Consider the following 20,158-nt stretch of genomic DNA (forward strand, 5'->3'; position numbering starts at 1 on the left):
TCAGCCAGCCTGCTGCTAGTCTCTGCTTCTCTGCAGTCTGAGAATAGGGGGCATTGCGGGGGAGTGGTCTGCTCCATGCTGTTAGTAACAGCCATCAACTGATAAGTGAACACAAGGTTCAATGTTTAATATAGCTGCTTATCTTCAGTCTGAGTATAGGGGGAGTGTCGGAGCATGGCCTGCTTCATGCTCTGGGTATAAGCCAGCCCCCTCATAATAGCTGTGCCCCTGCAGTCTGAGAACTGCCCCCACCACGCCACTTTCACTTGGATAGAACAGAGGCAGGGATGAGCGAACCCATGGGAGTTTGGTCCAGCGGGTACAGTCGGACTTTAAAGTTCAGTTTGGGACCCAGGCTTGACGTGATCCACAATGGTAGTCACGAATTGGGCAGTTCAGGTCCCGCCCACATGCAGCCAGCCATAAATGGATCACTTCTGAGAGCAAGGGGCAGGGTTTTCCATTCATACATTTTTTTTTATTTTTTTTTTGGGTGCACACTACATCCGATCACGCTATTGTTACCCCCAGTGCGAGCCGTTCCAACATTCCAAGCGGCTCGTACGGGGCTGAACACAGAATGAACCCCAGCGCAGCGACGCTCACGTGAGTGGTTTGCATACTTTAAACGCCCGAACTCTAGTTTTTGGGAAAAATCTGTGTTCAGTACAAACATCGAACTTTGGGCTCACTCATCTCTAATTTTCAGTTGATGGCTGTTACGAACACCATGGAGCAGACCACTCCCCCGCCATGCCCTCTATTCTCAGACAGCAGAAGTGCAGCGATTGTGAAGGGGCTGGCTGTTACCATCAGCATGGAGAAGGCCACACCTGCTGGTTTGATGTAATGTCCCAGAGGATTGAAGAAGCAGCAAAGAGCAGCTCCAATGTCACATTGAAGTACAGGAACAGCACTGAATGAATTGTAACTAAGAAATCACATGCATTGCACTTGTTGCTCGGTAGTTAAAATTTGGAACTTTAACTTACAGTTAAAGGGATATTCCTATCTCAAAGATCCTATCCAATGTGCTAGGTATAATATTAGCACATGCCTAAAAGAAATGTAGTGTAGTTCTCCTTATAAGCATTCAATTATCTCATGTGTGGGACATTACAGTAGATTAGGTATCCATGATTACGACCACTAGCCACTAACTCACTGTATGTGTTTCTGTACTTTGTACTTACCTCATGTGCAGGGCATTGCAGTTTAAGGGGACATAGCTATTCAGGAGAACTATACTACATTTCTAAGTGAAGTACAAGTATGTCTTAATAAATTAGAATATCATCAAAAAGTTAATTTATTCATGTATTCACTACAAAAAATGAAACCTATAATATATAGTCATTACAAATAAAGTTTTCTTTATCGTTCCTTGGGAGACCCAGACCATGGGTATTTAGCTTCTGCCTCCGGAGGACACACAAAGTACTACACTTAAAAGTGTAGCTCCTCCCTCTCAGCTTATACACCCCCTGGTAGCCAGTCCTAGTTTCATTTTCCTGCCCTCGCATGTCACTCATGCAGAGGGACAGGTTCGGCTCCTCCCGGCGGCCGTTCTACACAGGGGAGGGACACTCCCCACTGCTGGGGCGTCCCTCCTTCCCTGCAGGTCTCTATAGCCCTCCAGTTCCCGCTCTTTTATAGGAACGCCCTCTTCTCAGGCAGAGTTCACTCTGCTCTGGGACATCCTGCATTCTGCATCTCTGCTGAGGTGCTGCGACTGGGGGACCGGGCATCGGGATCTGGGGGGCACATAACACCGCGCTCAGCGGTCTGGTAAGCCACAGCCGGTCTCCGGTTGTGGACCTCTGTATATTCTCCCTGGGGTTCATTCTCTGCAAAGCCCCCACTCCAGCAGCATGTCTCACACAAGGAGCAAGGCTCCAAAGCTTTATTCTGCATGCACTGCATGTAAGCTTCTGCTGCCTGAGCCGAGCACCTATCCACATTGTGATGTCTGCTCTAACTTGGCGGTGCCACAACCTGGAGTCTCACCCCCAGTGGTCTCTCAGGCTGCTGCTGCTGCACATGTGACTGAATCCCCGGCCTGGGTAGAGTCCTTTTCTAGGTCCATATCCCAGTCATTTGCTGAGTCCATGGGACTTTAGTCCAGAACTTTGATGAATATGCATCAGCCTCCCTCACAGGGTGCCTCTAATACTCTTGACAGAGGACTCCTATCCTCTGACCTCCGTCCATCGGAGCTCACGGAGGATTCATCATCTGATCCCAGACCCCGTCCTTCTAAGAGAAGACGCAGGGTTTCCTCCCCCTCCCCATCCCACGGCTCTGTCTCAAGAGCTGACTCTCAAGATGAGGAGGATGCCCTCACTGGGGGCTGGGAGGCTATGTATCCCATCGATTTCTCTGAGGGTGACTCAGATCTTAGTGATTTGATTGCTTCTATTAATTCTGTGCTGGATCTCAATCCGCCAGTGTCAGAGGAGCAACTCTTTTTGGCAGAGAAACATCAGTTTACCTCGCCTAAGAGTGTGAAGAGTGTGTTCTTTAACCACTCCAGTTTTCAGACCGCTGTGACCAAACCCAGGGCCTGCCCTGACAAACGCTTTCCAAAGCATGGTTCTGATGACCGGTTTCCATTTCCACCTGAGGTGGTCAAGGAGTGGTCTTACTCCCCAAAGGTAGACCCTCCGGTGTCTAGGCTATCAGCCCGGACCGTTGTGTCGGTGGCTGACGGCACCTCACTTAAGGATTCCACTGACCGTCAGATTGACCTTCTGGCCAAATCTGTGTATGAAGCTGCGGGGGCCGCGTTTTCCCCGTCTTTTGCAGCAGTGTGGGCTCTCAAAGCCATCTCTGCTTCTCTAGAGGAGATGCATTCCCTCACCAAGGAATCTATGCCTGAGATGGTTACCTTAACTGCTCAGGCTTCAGCTTTTTCATCTTATGCCATGTCTGCCATGCTAGAGGCTGCTCACCGCACTGCGGTGGCTTCAGCTAATTCTCTTGTTATCCGCAGGATTTTGTGGCTTCGAGAGTGGAAGGCAGATTCTTCTTCCAAGAAGTTTCTTGCTGGGCTCCCTTTTGCTGGTTCACGGCTGTTTGGTGAACAGCTGGATGAAATCATTAAAGAAGCTACTGGCGGGAAGAGTACTTCCATGCCACAAACCAAGACCAGGAAACCCGCCCAGGGTAGGAATCAATCGAGGTTTCGTTCCTTTCGTTCCTCCAACTGGTCATCCTCTAAGCCTTCCGCCTCGTCCGCTAACTCCGCCAAGGATCAGAAATCCAACTGGCGCCCAAAAGCGCGTCCGCAGAAGACCGCAGGAGGTTCTGCCACTAAGGCAGCTTCCTCATGACTCTCGGCCCGCTCCAGCCACGTCCTTAGTCGGTGGCAGGCTCTCCCACTTTGGCGACGCTTGGTTAAAACAAGTGTCCGATCAGTGGGTAAGAGACATCATATCTCACGGCTACAGGATAGAATTCTCTTCAAGCCCTCCAAACAGATTTTTTTCTCTCAACTCCCCCCTGCTCCAAGGCCGCCGCCTTCTCACAGGCCGTGGCGTCCTTGGAGTGATTGTCCCAGTTCCCGCTCAGGAACGGTTCAGAGGTTTTTACTCAAATCTCTTCCTAGTTCCAAAAAAGAACGGTACCTTCCGGCCCATCCTGGATCTCAAGCTTCTCAACAAGCATGTCCGGGTGCGGCATTTTCGCATGGAGTCTCTGCGATCAGTCATTGCCTCTATGACCCAAGGGGAGTTCCTGGCGTCCATCGACATCAGAGATGCCTATCTGCATGTGCCAATCGCAGTGTCACATCAGCGGTGGTTACGTTTTGCGATAGGAGAGGATCATTTCCAATTCGTGGCTCTCCCCTTCGGGTTAGCCACAGCCCCTCGGGTATTCACCAAGATCATGGCGGCAGTGATTGCGGTCCTGCACCTCCAGGGGTTAGCAGTGCTTCCTTATCTGGACGACCTTCTGGTCAAGGGTACATCCAGCGCAGACTGTCAGTGGAGTGTTTCCCTCACTCTCGCCACCCTAGCCCAATTCGGGTGGCTTGTCAATCTTCCCAAATCCACTCTGACTCCGACCCAGAGTCTCACGTACCTAGGGATGCAGTTCGAGACTTTGCCAGCACTTGTGAAGTTGCCCTTAATCAAACAGCAGTCTCTCCGGCTAGCGGTGCGCTCTCTCCTGAGGCCCCGCCGTTATTCCCTCAGGCGCCTGATGCAGGTGCTGGGTCAAATGGTAGCCTCCATGGAGGCGGTTCCCTTTGCCCAGTTCCATCTGCGTCCTCTGCAGCTGGACATTCTCCGCTGTTGGGACAAGCGGCCTTCCTCCTTACAGAGGTTAGTGGCTCTGTCGCCACGGACCAGGAGCTCTCTTCAGTGGTGGCTTCGACCCTTCTCACTGTCCCAAGGGCGCTCCTTCCTGACTCCGTCCTGGGTGATTCTCACCACGGATGCCAGCCTTTCCGGCTGGGGAGCGGTACATCTCCACCACAGAGCACAGGGCACTTGGACTCCGTCCGAGTCAGCCCTTTCAATCAATGTGCTGTAAACCAGAGCTGTGCTTCTAGCTCTCCTAGCCTTTCACCACCTGTTGGCGGGCAGGCACATTCGAGTCCAGTCAGACAACGCGACAGCGGTTGCCTACATCAATCACCAAGGCGGGACACGCAGCCGCCTGGCAATGTTGGAGGTCCAACGCATTCTTCAATGGGCGGAGGACTCCAAGTCCACCATATCCGCAGTCCACATCCCTGGCGTAGAAAACTGGGAGGCAGATTATCTCAGCCGTCAATCCGTGGACGGTGGCGAGTGGTCCCTGCACCCGGCAGTGTTTCAGTTAATCTGCCGCAAGTGGGGCACTCCGGAAGAGGACCTAATGGCATCCCGTCACAACAGCAAGGTTCCGGTTTACGTGGCTCGCTCCCACGATCCTCAGGCCTTCGCCGTGGACGCTCTGGTTCAAGACTGGTCCCAGTTTCGTCTGTCCTACGTGTTTCCCCCTCTAGCCCTCTTGGCCAGAGTCCTGCGCAAGATCAGAATGGAGGGCCGTTGAGTCATCCTCATTGCACCGGACTGGCCCAGGCGAGCTTGGTATCCGGACCTGCTCCAACTGTCCGTGGAGATGCCGTGGCATCTTTCGGACCGTCCAGACCTGCTCTCGCAAGGTCCGTTTTTCCGCCCGAATTCTGCGGCACTCAAATTGACGGCGTGGCTCTTGAGTCCTGGATTTTGACGGCTTCTGGTATTCCTCCTGAAGTCAGTTCCACTATGACTCAGGCCCGTAAGTCTTCCTCCGTCAAGATCTATCACAGGACTTGGAAAATTTTCCTGTCCTGGTGTCGCTCTTCCGGCAATTCTCCTTGGCCATTCTCGTTGCCGACCCTTCTGTCTTTTTTACAGTCCGGTCTGCAGCTAGGACTGTCCCTCAACTCTCTCAAGGGACAAGTCTCAGCTCTATCAGTGCTGTTCCAGCGGCGTCTCGCCCGGCTGGCTCAGGTCCGCACCTTCATGCAAGGTGCGTCTCAATCATTTCGCCTTATCGGCGGCCCTTGGATCCCTGGGACCTTAACTTGGTCCTCACGGTATTGCAGAAACCCCCTTTCGAGCCCCTTAGGGAGGTTTCTTTGTATAGTCTTTCTCAAAAGGTGGCCTTTCTAGTTGCCATAACTTCTCTCTGGAGAGTCTCTGATTTGGCTGCGCTCTCCTCGGAGTCACCTTTTTTGGTTTTTCACCATACAAGGTAGTTCTCCGTCCGACCCCGGACTTTCTTCCTAAGGTGGTCTCTCCCTTCCACCTTAACCAGGATATTTCCTTGCCTTCCTTCTGTCCGGCCCCTGTTCATCGCTTTGAGAAAGCGCTGCATACTCTAGATCTGGTGCGTGCTCTCCGGATTTTATGTGTCTCGCACCGCTGCGCTTAGGCGGTGCACCTCTTTTTGTGCTAACCACAGGGCGGCGCAAGGGTCTCTCTGCTTCTAAGCCGACCTTGGCCCGTTGGACTAGATCGACCATTTCGGACGCCTACCAGAGTACTCAGGTGCCTCCCCCACCGGGGATCAAAGCACACTCGACCAGAGCTGTCGGTGCCTCTTGGGCTTTTAGGCACCAGGCTACGGCTCAACAAGTCTGTCAGGCTGCCACTTGGACTAGCCTGCATACCTTTTCGAAGCAGTACCAAGTGCATGCTCATGCTTCGGCAGATGCGAGCTTGGGCAGACGCATCCTTCAGGCGGCTGTCGCCCACTTGTGAAGTTAGGCTCCGCCTACTTCTTAGTTTTTTCTGTTTATTCCCACCCAGGGACAGCTTTGGAACGTCCCATGGTCTGGGTCTCCCAGAGGAATGATAAAGAAAAAGAGAATTTTGTTACTTACCGTAAATTCTTTTTCTTATAGTTCCGTATTGGGAGACCCAGCTCCCTCTCTGTTGCCTGTTGGCAATTTTCTTGTTCCGTGTGTTATCACCGGCTGTTGTCGTGGACAGAGTCTCCGGTTATTCCGGTTCTTACTCGGTTCTACTTGTGGGTGGCTATTCTCCTTCAGCTTTTGCACTAAACTGGCTAGGACTGGCTACCAGGGGGTATATAAGCTCAGAGGGAGGAGCTACACTTTTAAGTGTAGTACTTTGTGTGTCCTCCGGAGGTAGAAGCTAAACACCCATGGTCTGGGTCTCCCAATACGGAACTATAAGAAAAAGAATTTACGGTAAGTAACAAAATTCTCTTTATACTTCAAGTATTTGTTAATGTTGATGATTATGGTTTACAGCCAATGAAAACCCAAAAGTCATTACCTCAGAAAATTGAAATAATTAGCACAAAACATCTGCAAAGGCTTCTTAAGCATTTAAAATGACGGTACCTTAGTCTGGTTCAGTAGGCTGCACAATCATAGAGAAGACTGCTGACTTGACAATGTCCAGAAGGCAGTCATTGACACACTTCACACGGAGGGTAAGCCACAAAAATTCATTGCTAAAGAAGCTGGTTGTTCACAGTGCTGTATCCAAGCATATTAATGGAAAGTTGAGTAGAAGTAAAAAGTGTGATACAAAAAGGTGCACAAGCAACCGGGATAACCACAGCTGTGATAGGATTGTTAATAAAAGGCCATTCAAAAATTTGGGGGATATTCACAAGGACTTCACTGCTGCTGGAGCAAGAGCCACCACACACAGATGTATCCAGGACATGGGCTACAACCGTCACATTCCTTGTGTCAAGCCACTCATGACCAATAGACAATGCCAGAAGTGTCTAACCTGGGCCAAGGAAAAAAAACTGGACTTTTGCTCAGTGCTCTAAGGTGTTGTTTTCAGATGAAAGTAAATATTGCATTTCATTTGGAAATCAAGGTTCCCAGAGTCTGGAGGAAGAGTGGAGAGGTCACAATCCAAGCTGCTTGAGGTGTAGTGCAAAGTTTCCACAATCAGTGATGGTTTGGGGAGCTAAGTCATCTGCTGGTGTAGGTCCACTGTGTTTCATCAAGACCAAAGTCAGCGCAGCCGTCTATCAGGAAATTTTAGAGCACTTCATGCTTTTCTCTGCCGACAAGCTTTTTGGAAATGGAAATTTCATTTTCCAGCAGAACTTGGCACCTGTCCACACTGCCAAAAGTACCAATATCTGGTTTAATAACCACAGTATCACTGTGCTTCATTGGCCAGCAAACTTGCCTGACCTAACCCCATAGAGAATCTATGGGGTATTGTCAAGAGGAAGATGAGACCCCAGACCCAACAATGCGGACGAGCTGAAGGCTGCTATCAAAGTAACCTGGGCTCCATGCCACGCCGCATTGATGCAGTAATTCATGCAAAGGGAACCCTTACCAAGTATTGAGTGCATTTACTGTACAGAGTTTTCAGTAGGGGGAAAAAAAGATTATTTTTTTTTTCATGTGGTCTTTTATAATAATCTAATTTTCTGAGATAATGACTTTTGGGTTTTCATTGGCTGTAAGCCATAATCATCAACATTAACAGAAATAAACACTTGAAATAGATCACTATGTTTGTAATGACTCTATATAATACGAGGTGCTGCTGCTAAGTATTTGGCTTTACCCAGAAACGAGATCGGATAATGGAACTTTACAATTATTCCACATACTCTAGTCTCCACTGATGTCAACACACTTCTTACATCTGTATTCTAAGTTCTGTAAGCCTTTCAAAAAGAACTATTTCGGTTGTGCCTCAAACCATGCAGCCATAGCATCAGAAATGGTGTGAAATTTGGTACCCTTGAGGTGTTTCTTCAGGTTTGGAAACAGAGGGAGTTAGATCTGGTGAATAAGGTGGGTGGTCAACCAGCTGGAAGCCCAGCTCTGCCAGTTTTGCCATGGTTGCTTGTGCAGTGTGAGCAGAGGCATTGTCTTGCAGGAATAAGATTCCTTTGGACAGCTTGCTGCACCTTTTGGCCTTCAGAGCTGTTTTCAGTTTGTCCAAAAGTTTAATATACCTTGCATTGATGGTGGAACCCTTTTAAAGGTAGTCCACTAGCAGCACATCCTCCTTATCCCAGAAAACAAACTTTGGAAGAGGAGAACAAACTGTGCCTCCACTCTTTTGACTGCTCTTGTTTTCTGGGTCATACAAATAAATCCAGGTCTCATCCATAGTGACCAGTTGATCCATGAAGTTCTTCTCAGTCCGGAAACGCTGACAAATGGACCTTGAAGTTTTCACTCGCATGGTTTTCGGATTTGTTGTCAAACATTTGGGAACCCACTTTGCAGATAGCTTCCTCATGCCCAAATGTTCATGAATAATGACATAAACACATTCACGGGAAATCCGCATGTTGTCTGCTATTGCTTTAGCTGAAATTCATCGATTCTCCAGTATGAGGTTGTGCACAGCATCAATGATCTCCGGAACAACCACTCTCGGTCGTCTAGAACGTTCCTCATCATTGGTACTGAAGTGGCCCGTTTTAAATTTGGCAACCCAGTTCTTCTTGGGGGCAATGCTCCCCCAATATCTGCGACATATGACCATGAATATCCTTTGCAGACTTTCCTTGCCGAAATAAGAATTTTTTCACTCCTCTGCTCTGTTGCTGTGAATATCGCATTAGACGCTGCCATTTTTGTTTTCCCGCGTGTGTGTGTTGAACACTGTTGCCATAAGCAACAAACACAAGATTTTCAAAACATATATTAGACACAAAAGGCTTTCATGTGATGTAAGATGTGTTACCATAAAAACTAAATAGATCACAAAGCCAAAGACTTATCAGCAGACCCTCGTGTGTGTGTTTCCCTTTTATATTGTCAAGGTTAAAATGACGATGATGATGAGACTCAAAGGATCTCTCGGGATCTGACTGCTGTTTCAAATTAAAATGTCATGTGTGCACGTGAGATTAAATAATAACGGACAGCAAGTCAGATATAGCTATCTCCATGACTGGCACTGACCAAGTGGTCTTTATTATTTGAAACTTTCCACAACTCTTGAGAAGTGAAGGGTGTGGACAAAATACAGTCCAATCAAATATCGTGGGTCGGAGCTTCAAGGCATATAGATCTGCATAGTCTCTTCCTGATTGGTCAGTCCAGGCTCCAGGAATTTCTTTTGTATATCACCTCCTTTGGGTGTAGACAGGATACGGCAGCCATCTTTAGGATTACACGTGCTGGTATATATATATTTGCATTCACAAATATGTGTGTTAGTTTACATCTACTGAACTATATACCTGAGTCTATGAAATGGCAGAATTAAGTATTTCTGTATACTCAATTCTTGTCCTCAACAGTCCCCCCTAAAAACTTATTTCTGCCATTTCTGAATTCTAAGGGTACTGTGTTCCCTTAGGAAGAGAGGTAAAAAGATCTGTTGAAAAACCTGCCTAACTGAACGTTGAGGCATGGGCGGAAAGGGGAAAGGGGTTTTCTTCACCGGTTTGAGACCAAGGACTCCTAGGCGAGTCCTCACCCTTTGTAGTTGCACTTTCCTATGTCTCAAGGTTTTCTAAGTCCTCTCTTCTAACTGTTCTGGCAATGCTGGTCTGAGACTGTACAGGGTTTTCTGAAAAGGATAAGTATGAGCAGAACGCTCAGTGCAGCTCTGGTTGATCGACCCTTCTGCAATGCGAGGTGTGGATCTATAGATTTTTCTGCGGTTGGATCGGCTACTCTAGTGTTGACTCATGGCTCTTTCTCGCTTGTCGTTTAGGATCAATCAGTACCCTGACTGGAGACCATATGCTAATAGCTCTGATTTAAGATCTGGAATTGGAAAATACACCTGATTATCACACTATTCAGTCAATTATATAAAAATTGTACATGCCTGTGTTAAACCAAAAAACATCTTACATAAAGACCTGTTTATTCCGAAAAGAAAACAAAACATATACATTTTATACACGATTTACTGGTTTCCACTTTTCTATAAAATATACACTTTTTGTAAACACATTTTGTTTTTTTTTACATACCACCTTCATGTGCTTCTCAACAATATCGTTTTCTGCACTGGAATGCCTCTGACCAAACCTGGAGAGAAATCTACACAACACGCACAGACTTGCATACAACGTGCTCATGATGTACATCTATAATCAGTTTGCAGTCTCTAAAAATGGGTAGAGTAGGTGCAGGGTGTTTCTGCGGATTCTTTACAGTTTTTTCTCACTTTGTTTTAGGCACATGTCTTACAAGACTGGGTGAATCTGCCCACCTGAGTACTGAACCCTGGTGTCACCAAAGCACACACTGACAATTGTGTTTCACAGATGTTACCTGGGCCATCATTAAGAAGAGCTCTCATGGCAGAGAAAGCTTACCACCCTTTATCCACAGACCTTCCTCAGTCAGCTGGCTCCCTGCATGTCACACTCCATTTTTTGTTGTATCGCTTGTTCCTGTAGGGATTTAAGAACACAAGTAGTGACAGAAGTCACTAGCGATGTGACAGGTGTCACCGAGGCATGGTCGGTATTGGTGAAAGACTCTCAACTCTAGACCCGTTCACTGCTTCTTGGTCAGCTGCACCTGTGCGGGGATCTCCATCCGATTCCATCAGCTCAGATCTAGACTTTCTCTTCAGCATACCTAGCTCATTTGACAACAGGAAAAAAATCTACAACCTACATACACATCTAAAAACTCTTACCCACTCCTGTTCTACCCATCTAGAGAGGGCATTTAATACGTCACTGCCTCCTGTATCGATAGGAGGGGAGGAAGTGGTATGAATTTAGACTACCTCATGTGGTGTAAACAGCAGCATATCCAGTGCAGAATCGACCAACATCTTGTTCCATCTATAAAAAGAAAACTAAAAAATATACATTAGATCATTCTTATAACTTTAACTCTGACCATAATACAGTTAGTGGTCATCTATACGTCACATGACTGAAAATACTAAACAAATAAACATATAGGACAAGATTTTTCCCATTTCAGTTAACAGATATACCTCATAGTAATCTAATAAACATAGCCTGTGGGGGAAGGGTCAGCTTCAAAACCTATCTAATATGCCTGCTGCTCCCTCGAAGAAACTGGAGAATATAATTAATACCTTATTCCCCCCCTTGTTTAATTGTTTATTTACCAATGTGTCAAAATTCAGGGTTTTTATACTGGTATTCCCTAAAAGAAAAATAAAACCGCAGGCAATAAATTAGCTACATACTAAAACTTAAAATGAACAAACACTGAAAATAACGTATATCTTACAACAATATACATTGCTGGGGAATTTTAAAACCTTACGATAAACACTGTATCCATAAAGAAAAGAAAAACCTTTCATAATAGAAATAACTGAGACGTGATTAAATGACAGCTGTGACTGGGCGACTAACCTGCAAAAATATAGAAATTGTTTAGAAATAATCGTAAAAACAGAAAAGGTGATAGTCACAAAATAAAAATATATTGTTCAAATAAATCGCCATTAAAAAACAAAACACAGAAATTAAATCGCACATCCCATGAAATCTAATATTCCCTATTCAGGTATAAGCAGTAAACTAAAAAATGGGAAATCCTGAACTCTAAGGGTTAAACCAAACTTACGTCACTATTGGGGGTCTTTCCATCCTTTCATACATTCCATCCTTATCTCTTAAAAGCGAGAGAGGAAGAAGAAAAAAAAAAACTCATCTTTTGTTATAACAAAGACGTAGCAGTGAACACATCCATTTCCCACATCCACATTGGATGCATTACACACTTTTCCCCATCTCTTTCCACAAATGGACTTGACACATTCTGACATCAGTGGGGGCAAGTCGCCCACAACCTTTGTTTCAAACTAACCAACACAGTACAAAGATATATATTTACCTTCCTCTATTCCACTCCATGATATAATGCTGCAGGACTTCCAAAATACCAATTGATTCCACGTGAACAGACATCTCTCCATTCATCAATTCTGCAAAAGCCCCACCCACTTATCCTTGACCTGCATCCATGGGACAGCCGAGCAAACAAATACATTGCTCCATACTTATTCAAATGTGTCAGTCACATACACCAGAGAACACCTCCCACCGGGGATGGGTGGAGAGCTTCGAACAAAGAGCCATCACGAGGGGTGTGGCCCACGAGGTGCACTGCCATCAGTGGGTGCAGCAAGACGGCTGCCACAGGAAGCCCCAGGCATCCGACCTCCGGGTGCAGCATCTATGCTGTGAGTCCCTGGGTGCACCGGGAGCGGCGGAAACCACGCAGCGAACCAGGGGTGTATATGGGGAGTGTCCACATCACCATGCATGTACGCATTCTGCCACACACCACCACTCTACAAACGCCCACATTCACGCATGACTCCTATACAGGACAAGGGACTCCAAACAACAAACCATGTACCCGTGAACAGTCAACTCCCACCAGACCAAAAGAATCCCCAAAAAATCTCCCAACTATCAAAATGTGCTCTTAGGATAGGAAACCTAGCACAAATACATGTACATTTAACACTTGGGTCAGTTTTTTTTTTTCTTCGGAGAGCTGTCTAGCCCCCCTTTACAGATATGCGGGCAGTGTGCATTCCAGCTCGGAAGGGAAGGGGTGTTGCTTGTAATGCCTGTAAACTGGTTTGCATTACAACATACAAAGAAAATTTTGATTAGCACCAGATATGATGACTTCTAAAGGAGAACAATGAGGCACAGCTAGAGAAAAACATTTAGTGATTCTGCAAACAGCAACACACAGTGAATAGGGTCTTTTTCCTCCAGTATACGCTCACTGGAGATTAATCTGAACTTCAGTACATGGGTTGCAGCCTGCCATCTAGTGGTTGGTCCAACGATTTTACACAACTTTTTACAATCTCTTATATATTTTTCCGCTCTTATTCTTTTTTTTTTTTTTTTTTTATTTATTTATTTTTGTAACTAGGGCGACAGCGTTCTCAGCTTCTACTAAAAAAACAAGTTTATTTTTGAATAGAGAGTATACAGTGCTCTAATTGGACCGGCCGGCTCCAACGGAATTCTTTCTCGCCTCGTCCGCGTTTGTAATGCGCAGACAGTGACTCGCGTCTAATATGCAGGAGAATACGCTAATTCCAACACCCTTAAATTAACTAAAATGAAATCCTTTCCCGCCTCGTTTGCGTGTCAAAACGCAAACAGTGGCCGGCGTCTAAAACGCAGGGGAATCCGCTAATTCCACTTTAAGTTACCAAAACCCTTCCCTCCTCGTCTATTATCTATTCAATATTTAATATCTAATATTTAATAAACAGTGGATATCATCTGCAACACAGGGGAATTGCTAGTTTTGACACTTCTGTTAAAAAAGAAAACTCAACTGAAAATACCGAAAAACGCATGAACCCATTAGTTTGTTCCAATCCAAACCAAAATAGCACTTGTCTTTCTTACAAATCACTACAACTCCTTTGCTTGCTTTTGCTACACAAAGGCTGCTGCTACGTCCTGTATGTTAGCCCACTGACCCCCTCCTTTCTCCTCACTCCAAAGAGCTGCGCTGTCTCTGCCTCTTCACTCCTAGCAGGGATGGGTAATTCACTAACCCCCCCCCTTGCTTCCTTTGTTCACAGTGTAGAAATGCAGGCTGCTTCTGTGGGCTTCTACACTCCCCCCTCAGACTGCCTGCTCAGCGAAAGAATGTAGCTGCGTGAATGAGTGACCCCCACCTTACTCTTCTCTTAGTGAGAGACTGTAAGCACTAGTTGCGTAATTCGACCCTGCTCGATTTCTATCTACAGCAGAGCCCTCCGTGAACAATAACAGACAATCAACTCTCCGAGAACCAAACAGAGAAATCACAAGCCTGATTAACCATACACTACATAAAAAAAATCCAGGGGCAACAGCTACTCAAAAAGCCCCCCCATGATTTCTCACTCTATGCAACTCAGAGATACAGACAGTCAGATCCTTTTAACCCTACCCAACACCTATGGGGGCTGGGTCCTTCTCTAGGTCACCGGTGAGTGACAGTCACACCGTTAGGTCTCCGGTGCACTACCATTCTCTAGACTAGTGACCACCCCCTTTCGCCAGGTGTCTCTTGAACCACAGGTAAAACAGCACACACAATGTATATGATGCTTACCGCGGATCGGAGGGTGATCAATCCTATCGAGCGACACCTGGATACTTGTGGAGTAGCCCCCAGACGTCCGGAAAGTGGAAGCTCTGACTCACTCTTTTCGGTGGCTCCACGTTTGGCGCGCCAACTGTCAAGGTTAAAAAAACGATGATGATGAGACTCAAAGGATCTCTCGGGATCTGACTGCTGTTTCAAATTAAAATGTCATGTGTGCACGTGAGATTAAATAATAACGTACAGCAAGTCAGTTATAGCTATCTCCATGACTGGCACTGACCAAGTGGTCTTTATTATTTGAAACTTTCCACAACTCTTGAGAAGTGAAGGGTGTGGACAAAATACAGTCCAATCAAATATCGTGGGTCGGAGCTTCAAGACATATAGATCTGCATAGTCTCTTCCTGATTGGTCAGTCCAGGCTCCAGGAATTTCTTTTGTATATCATCTCCTTTGGGTGTAGACAGAATACGGCAGCCATCTTTAGGATTACATGTGCCTGTATGTATGTATGTATGTATGTATGTATGTATGTATGTATGTGTGTATGTATGTGTGGATAGACAATACATACATACATACATACATACATACATACACACATACATACACACATACATACACACATACATACATACATACATACATACATACATACATACATACATACATACATACACACACACACACACACACACACACACACACACACACACACACACACACTGTATCTAAGGAAAATACACTGAATATATAATCTACATATGTACATGTTAGTAAAAAACAAAAGCATTCACAAATGTGTGTTAGTTTACATCTACTGAACTATATACCTGAGTCTATGAAATGGAAGAATTAAGTATTTTTGTATACTCAATTCTTGTCCTCAACAATATAAACTAACTTTCTTTGTCGCTCCATTGGGAGACCCAGACAATTGGGTGTATAGCTTCTGCCTCCGGAGGCCACACAAAGTATTACACTTAAAAGTGTAAAGCCCCTCCCCTTCTGCCTATACACCCCCCCGTGCATCACGGGCTCCTCAGTTTTTATGCTTTGTGCGAAGGAGGCACACATGCACGCATAGCTCCACAATTTAGTCAGCAGCAGCTGCTGACTATATCGGATGGAAGAAAAGAGGGCCCATAACAGGGCCCCCGGCATGCTCCCTTCTCACCCCACTCTGGTCGGCGGTGCTGTTAAGGTTGAGGTACCCATTGCGGGTACATAGGCAGGAGCCACATGCTGTTTTCCTTCCCCATCCCTTAAGGGCTCTGGGTGAAGTGGGATCCTAATCGGTCTCCAGGCACTGGGACCGTGCTCCCTCCGCAGCCCCTGGGGAATCTGCTGGACAGGAGCCGGGTATCGTCAGGGACAAGGCCCTGCTACTGTGAGGTACTCTGTGTCCCCTTGGGGACGGCGCATGGAGCGCTTGTGTTGTACACGCTGCAGCACTGCTGGGTGTGTTAGTGCGCCGGGACTACCGCGCTGACCGCGCTTGTTTGCCGGCCGCGCTTATAACTTTAGTCCCCGGCTTCTGCGGCCTAGTACCGCATACTCCCGCCCCCGGGCCTGCCAGTCAGGGGAAGGGCGGGACGCTGCACTGGACGTCAGCGCTAAGGGCTGGAGCATACTTTGTATCCTCCTCCCCCCTCACTGAGCACCGTGGGGCACCAGATTCCCGCACTTTCTAGGGCACGCCCACGGCCTCCTCCTCCTCACAGAACGCCGGCAGCCATTCCTGTCAGCACTTCTGAAGCTGGAGAGGAGAGACAACACGGCTCTGGGAGGCCCAGGCAGGGAATCTGGTGGTCACACAACCGCTTTGGGCGGTCGGTAAGCCGCACCTGTTACTAGGTGCTGGCCCCCTTGGGTGCCGAAGTGTATATATATATATGCTTATATGCTATACATTTATTCTGTACGGTCGCACTGTTGGTTTTTGGCTATATACCCTCCCGGATTGTACTCGGAGGAGACAACAGCATGTCGTCCGCAAAAAGCAAGGGTGCCAAAGCACAGGCTTACTTTGCAACCTGTACCTCATGTGCGGCTATGCTACCGGCAGGTTCCACCTACCCTCATTGTGTGCAATGCTCGGCCCCTGTGGCACTTACTCAGCCGGAGCCTCTGCCACTGGTGGCCCAGGTGGAACCACCTGCTACCACTGTCCAGGTGACAGGGACGGAGTTTGCAGTATTCGCTGACAAACTTTCTGAGTCTATGGATAAATGGTCTGCTAAGATACTAGAAGCCTTGCAGTCCAGAGTGGTAACACAGGCCCCGGGCACTGTTGAATCATTGACCCCAGGCCCCCCTCGGTTGGAGCAGCAAAGTGCTCCTGGGGTGACTCATAGGTCCCAAGGTGAGGTCTCCGACACGGACCGCAGTCCCAGACCGCCTAAGCGGGCTCGCTGGGAGCTTCCCTCGACTTCATCACACTGCTCAGGGTCTCAGCAAGAGGACTCTCTAGAGGATGAAGCGGAGGTGGCAGATCAGGATTCTGATCCTGAGGCCGCTCTCAACCTAGATACACCTGAAGGAGACGCCATAGTGAATGACCTTATAGCGTCCATCAATCAGGTGTTGGATCTTTCTCCCCCAGCTCCTCCAATTGAGGAGTCAGCTTCTCAGCAGGAGAAATTCCGTTTTAGGTTTCCCAAGCGTACAATGAGTACGTTTCTGGATCACTCCGACTTCAGAGAGGCAGTCCAGAAACACCGAGCTTGTCCAGATGAGCGCTTTTCTAAGCGCCTTAAGGACACACGTTATCCCTTCCCCCCTGACGTTGTCAAGGGTTGGGCTCAGTGTCCCAAGGTGGATCCTCCAGTCTCCAGACTGGCGGCTAGATCTATAGTTGCAGTGGAAGATGGGGCTTAACTCAAAGATGCCACTGACAGACAGATGGAGCTCTGGTTGAAATCCATCTATGAAGCTATCGGCGCGTCCTTTGCTCCGGCATTCGCAGCCGTATGGGCACTCCAAGCTATGTCAACTTGTCACTCGCAGATTAATGCAGTCACACGTGCCTCTGCTCCGCAGGTGGTGTCCTTAACCTCTCAGGCGTCGGCGTTTGCGTCCTACGCCATTAATGCTGTCCTGGACTCTGCGAGCCGTACGGCGGTAGCATCCGCCAATTCGGTGGCAGTCCGCAGGGCCATGTGGCTACGTGAATGGAAGGCAGACTCTGCTTCCAAAAAGTTATTAACCGGTTTGCCATTTTCTGGCGACCGCCTGTTTGGTGAGCGATTGGTTGAAATCATTAAACAATCCAAGGGAAAGGACTCATCCTTACCCCAGTCCAAACCAAACAGACCTCAACAACGGAAGGTACAATCGAGGTTTCGGTCCTTTCGGCCCGCGGGCAGGTCTCAATTCTCCTCGTCCAACAGGCCACAGAAGGGTCAGAGGAACTCCGATTCATGGCGGTCTAAGTCACGTCCTAAAAAGACCGCCGGAGGAACCGCTCCCAAAGCGGCCTCCTCATGACTTTCGGCCTCTTCAAACCGCATCCTCGGTCGGTGGCAGGCTCTCCCGCTTTTGCGACGCCTGGCTGCCACAGGTACAAGACCGTTGGGTGAGAGACATTCTGTCTCACGGTTACAGGATAGAGTTCAGCTCTCGTCCTCTGACTCGATTCTTCAGAACATCTCCGCCCCCCCGAGCGAGCCGATGCTCTTCTTCAGGCGGTGAGCACTCTGAAGGCAGAAGGAGTGGTGATCCCTGTTCCTCTTCAGCAACAGGGTCACGGTTTTTACTCCAACTTGTTTGTGGTGCCAAAAAAGGACGGATCTTTCCGTCCTGTTCTGGACCTAAAACTGCTCAACAAACACGTAAAAACCAGGCGGTTCCGGATGGAATCGCTCCGTCATCGCCTCAATGTCCCAAGGAGATTTCCTAGCATCAATCGACATCAAAGATGCTTATCTCCACGTACCGATTGCACCAGAGCATCAGCGCTTCCTGCGTTTCGCCATAGGGGACGAACACCTTCAGTTCGTGGCACTGCCTTTCGGCCTGGCGACAGCCCCACGGGTTTTCACCAAGGTCATGGCAACAGTGGTAGCAGTCCTACACACTCAGGGACACTCGGTGATCCCTTACTTAGACGATCTGCTTGTCAAGGCACCCTCTCGAGTGGCATGCCAACATAGCCTGAACATTGCTCTGGAGACTCTCCAGAGATTCGGGTGGATCATCAATTTCCCAAAGTCAAATCTGACACCAGCCCAATCACTGACATATCTCGGCATGGAGTTTCATACTCTCTCAGCGATAGTGAAGCTTCCGTTGGACAAACAGCGTTCACTACAGACAGGGGTGCAATCTCTCCTTCAAGGCCAGTCACACCCCTTGAGGCGCCTCATGCACTTCCTAGGGAAGATGGTGGCAGCAATGGAGGCAGTTCCTTTTGCGCAGTTTCATCTGCGTCCACTTCAATGGGACATTCTCCGCAAATGGGACAGGAAGTCGACGTCCCTCGACAGGAACGTCTCCCTTTCTCAGGCAGCCAAAGCCTCCCTTCGGTGGTGGCTTCTCCCCACTTCATTATCGAAGGGGAAATCCTTCCTACCCCCATCCTGGGCGGTGGTCACGACGGACGCGAGTCTGTCAGGGTGGGGAGCGGTCTTTCTCCACCACAGGGCTCAGGGTACCTGGACTCAGCCAGAGTCCTCCCTTCAGATCAATGTTCTGGAGATAAGGGCAGTGTATCTTGCCCTAAAGGCGTTCCAGCCGTGGCTGGAAGGCAAGCAGATCCGAATTCAGTAGGACGACTCCACCGCGGTGGCATACATCAACCACCAAGGCGGCACACGCAGTCGTCAAGTCTTCCAGGAAGTTCGGCGGATTCTGCTGTGGGCGGAGGCCACAGCCTCCACCATATCCGCAGTTCACATCCCGGGCGTAGAAAACTGGGAAGCAGACTTTCTCAGTCGCCAGGGCATGGACGCAGGGGAATGGTCCCTTCACCCGGACGTGTTTCAAGTGATCTGTTGCCGCTGGGGGATGCCGGACGTCGACCTAATGGCGTACCGGCACAACAACAAGGTCCCGGCATTCATGGCACGGTCTCAAGATCACAGAGCTCTGGCGGCAGACGCATTAGTTCAGGATTGGTCGCAGTTTCAACTGCCTTATGTGTTTCCTCCTCTGGCACTGCTGCCCAGAGTGTTACGCAAGATCAGGTCCGACTGCCGCCGCGCCATCCTCGTCGCTCCAGACTGGCCGAGGAGGTCGTGGTACCCGGATCTGTGGCATCTCACGGTGGGCCAACCGTGGGCACTACCAGATCGACCAGACTTGCTGTCTCAAGGGCCGTTTTTCCATCTGAATTCTGCGGCCCTCAACCTGACTGTGTGGCCATTGAGTCCTGGATCCTAGCGTCTTCAGGGTTATCTCAAGAGGTCATTGCCACTATGAGACAGGCCAGGAAACCAACGTCCGCCAAGATCTACCACAGGACGTGGAGGATATTCTTATCCTGGTGCTCTGATCAGGGTTTTACTCCCTGGCCATTTGCCTTGCCCACTTTTCTTTCCTTCCTTCAATCCGGATTGGAAAAGGGTTTGTCGCTCGGCTCCCTTAAGGGACAAGTCTCAGCGCTCTCTGTGTTTTTTCAGAAGC

The 20,158-nt window shown here is 48.3% G+C and overlaps 1 protein-coding gene across 17 annotated transcripts in view; it reads left to right on the forward strand.

Moving 5' to 3' along the window:
• The window catches only part of MYCBP2 (MYC binding protein 2), a 481,356-nt gene that overhangs the window by 326,329 nt on the left and 134,869 nt on the right, over positions 1–20,158 (forward strand). The gene's annotated exons all lie outside the window — the stretch shown is intronic.

Source organism: Anomaloglossus baeobatrachus, chromosome 2 (genome assembly GCF_048569485.1).
Source record: "Anomaloglossus baeobatrachus isolate aAnoBae1 chromosome 2, aAnoBae1.hap1, whole genome shotgun sequence".
NCBI classification, from domain to species: domain Eukaryota; kingdom Metazoa; phylum Chordata; class Amphibia; order Anura; family Aromobatidae; genus Anomaloglossus; species Anomaloglossus baeobatrachus.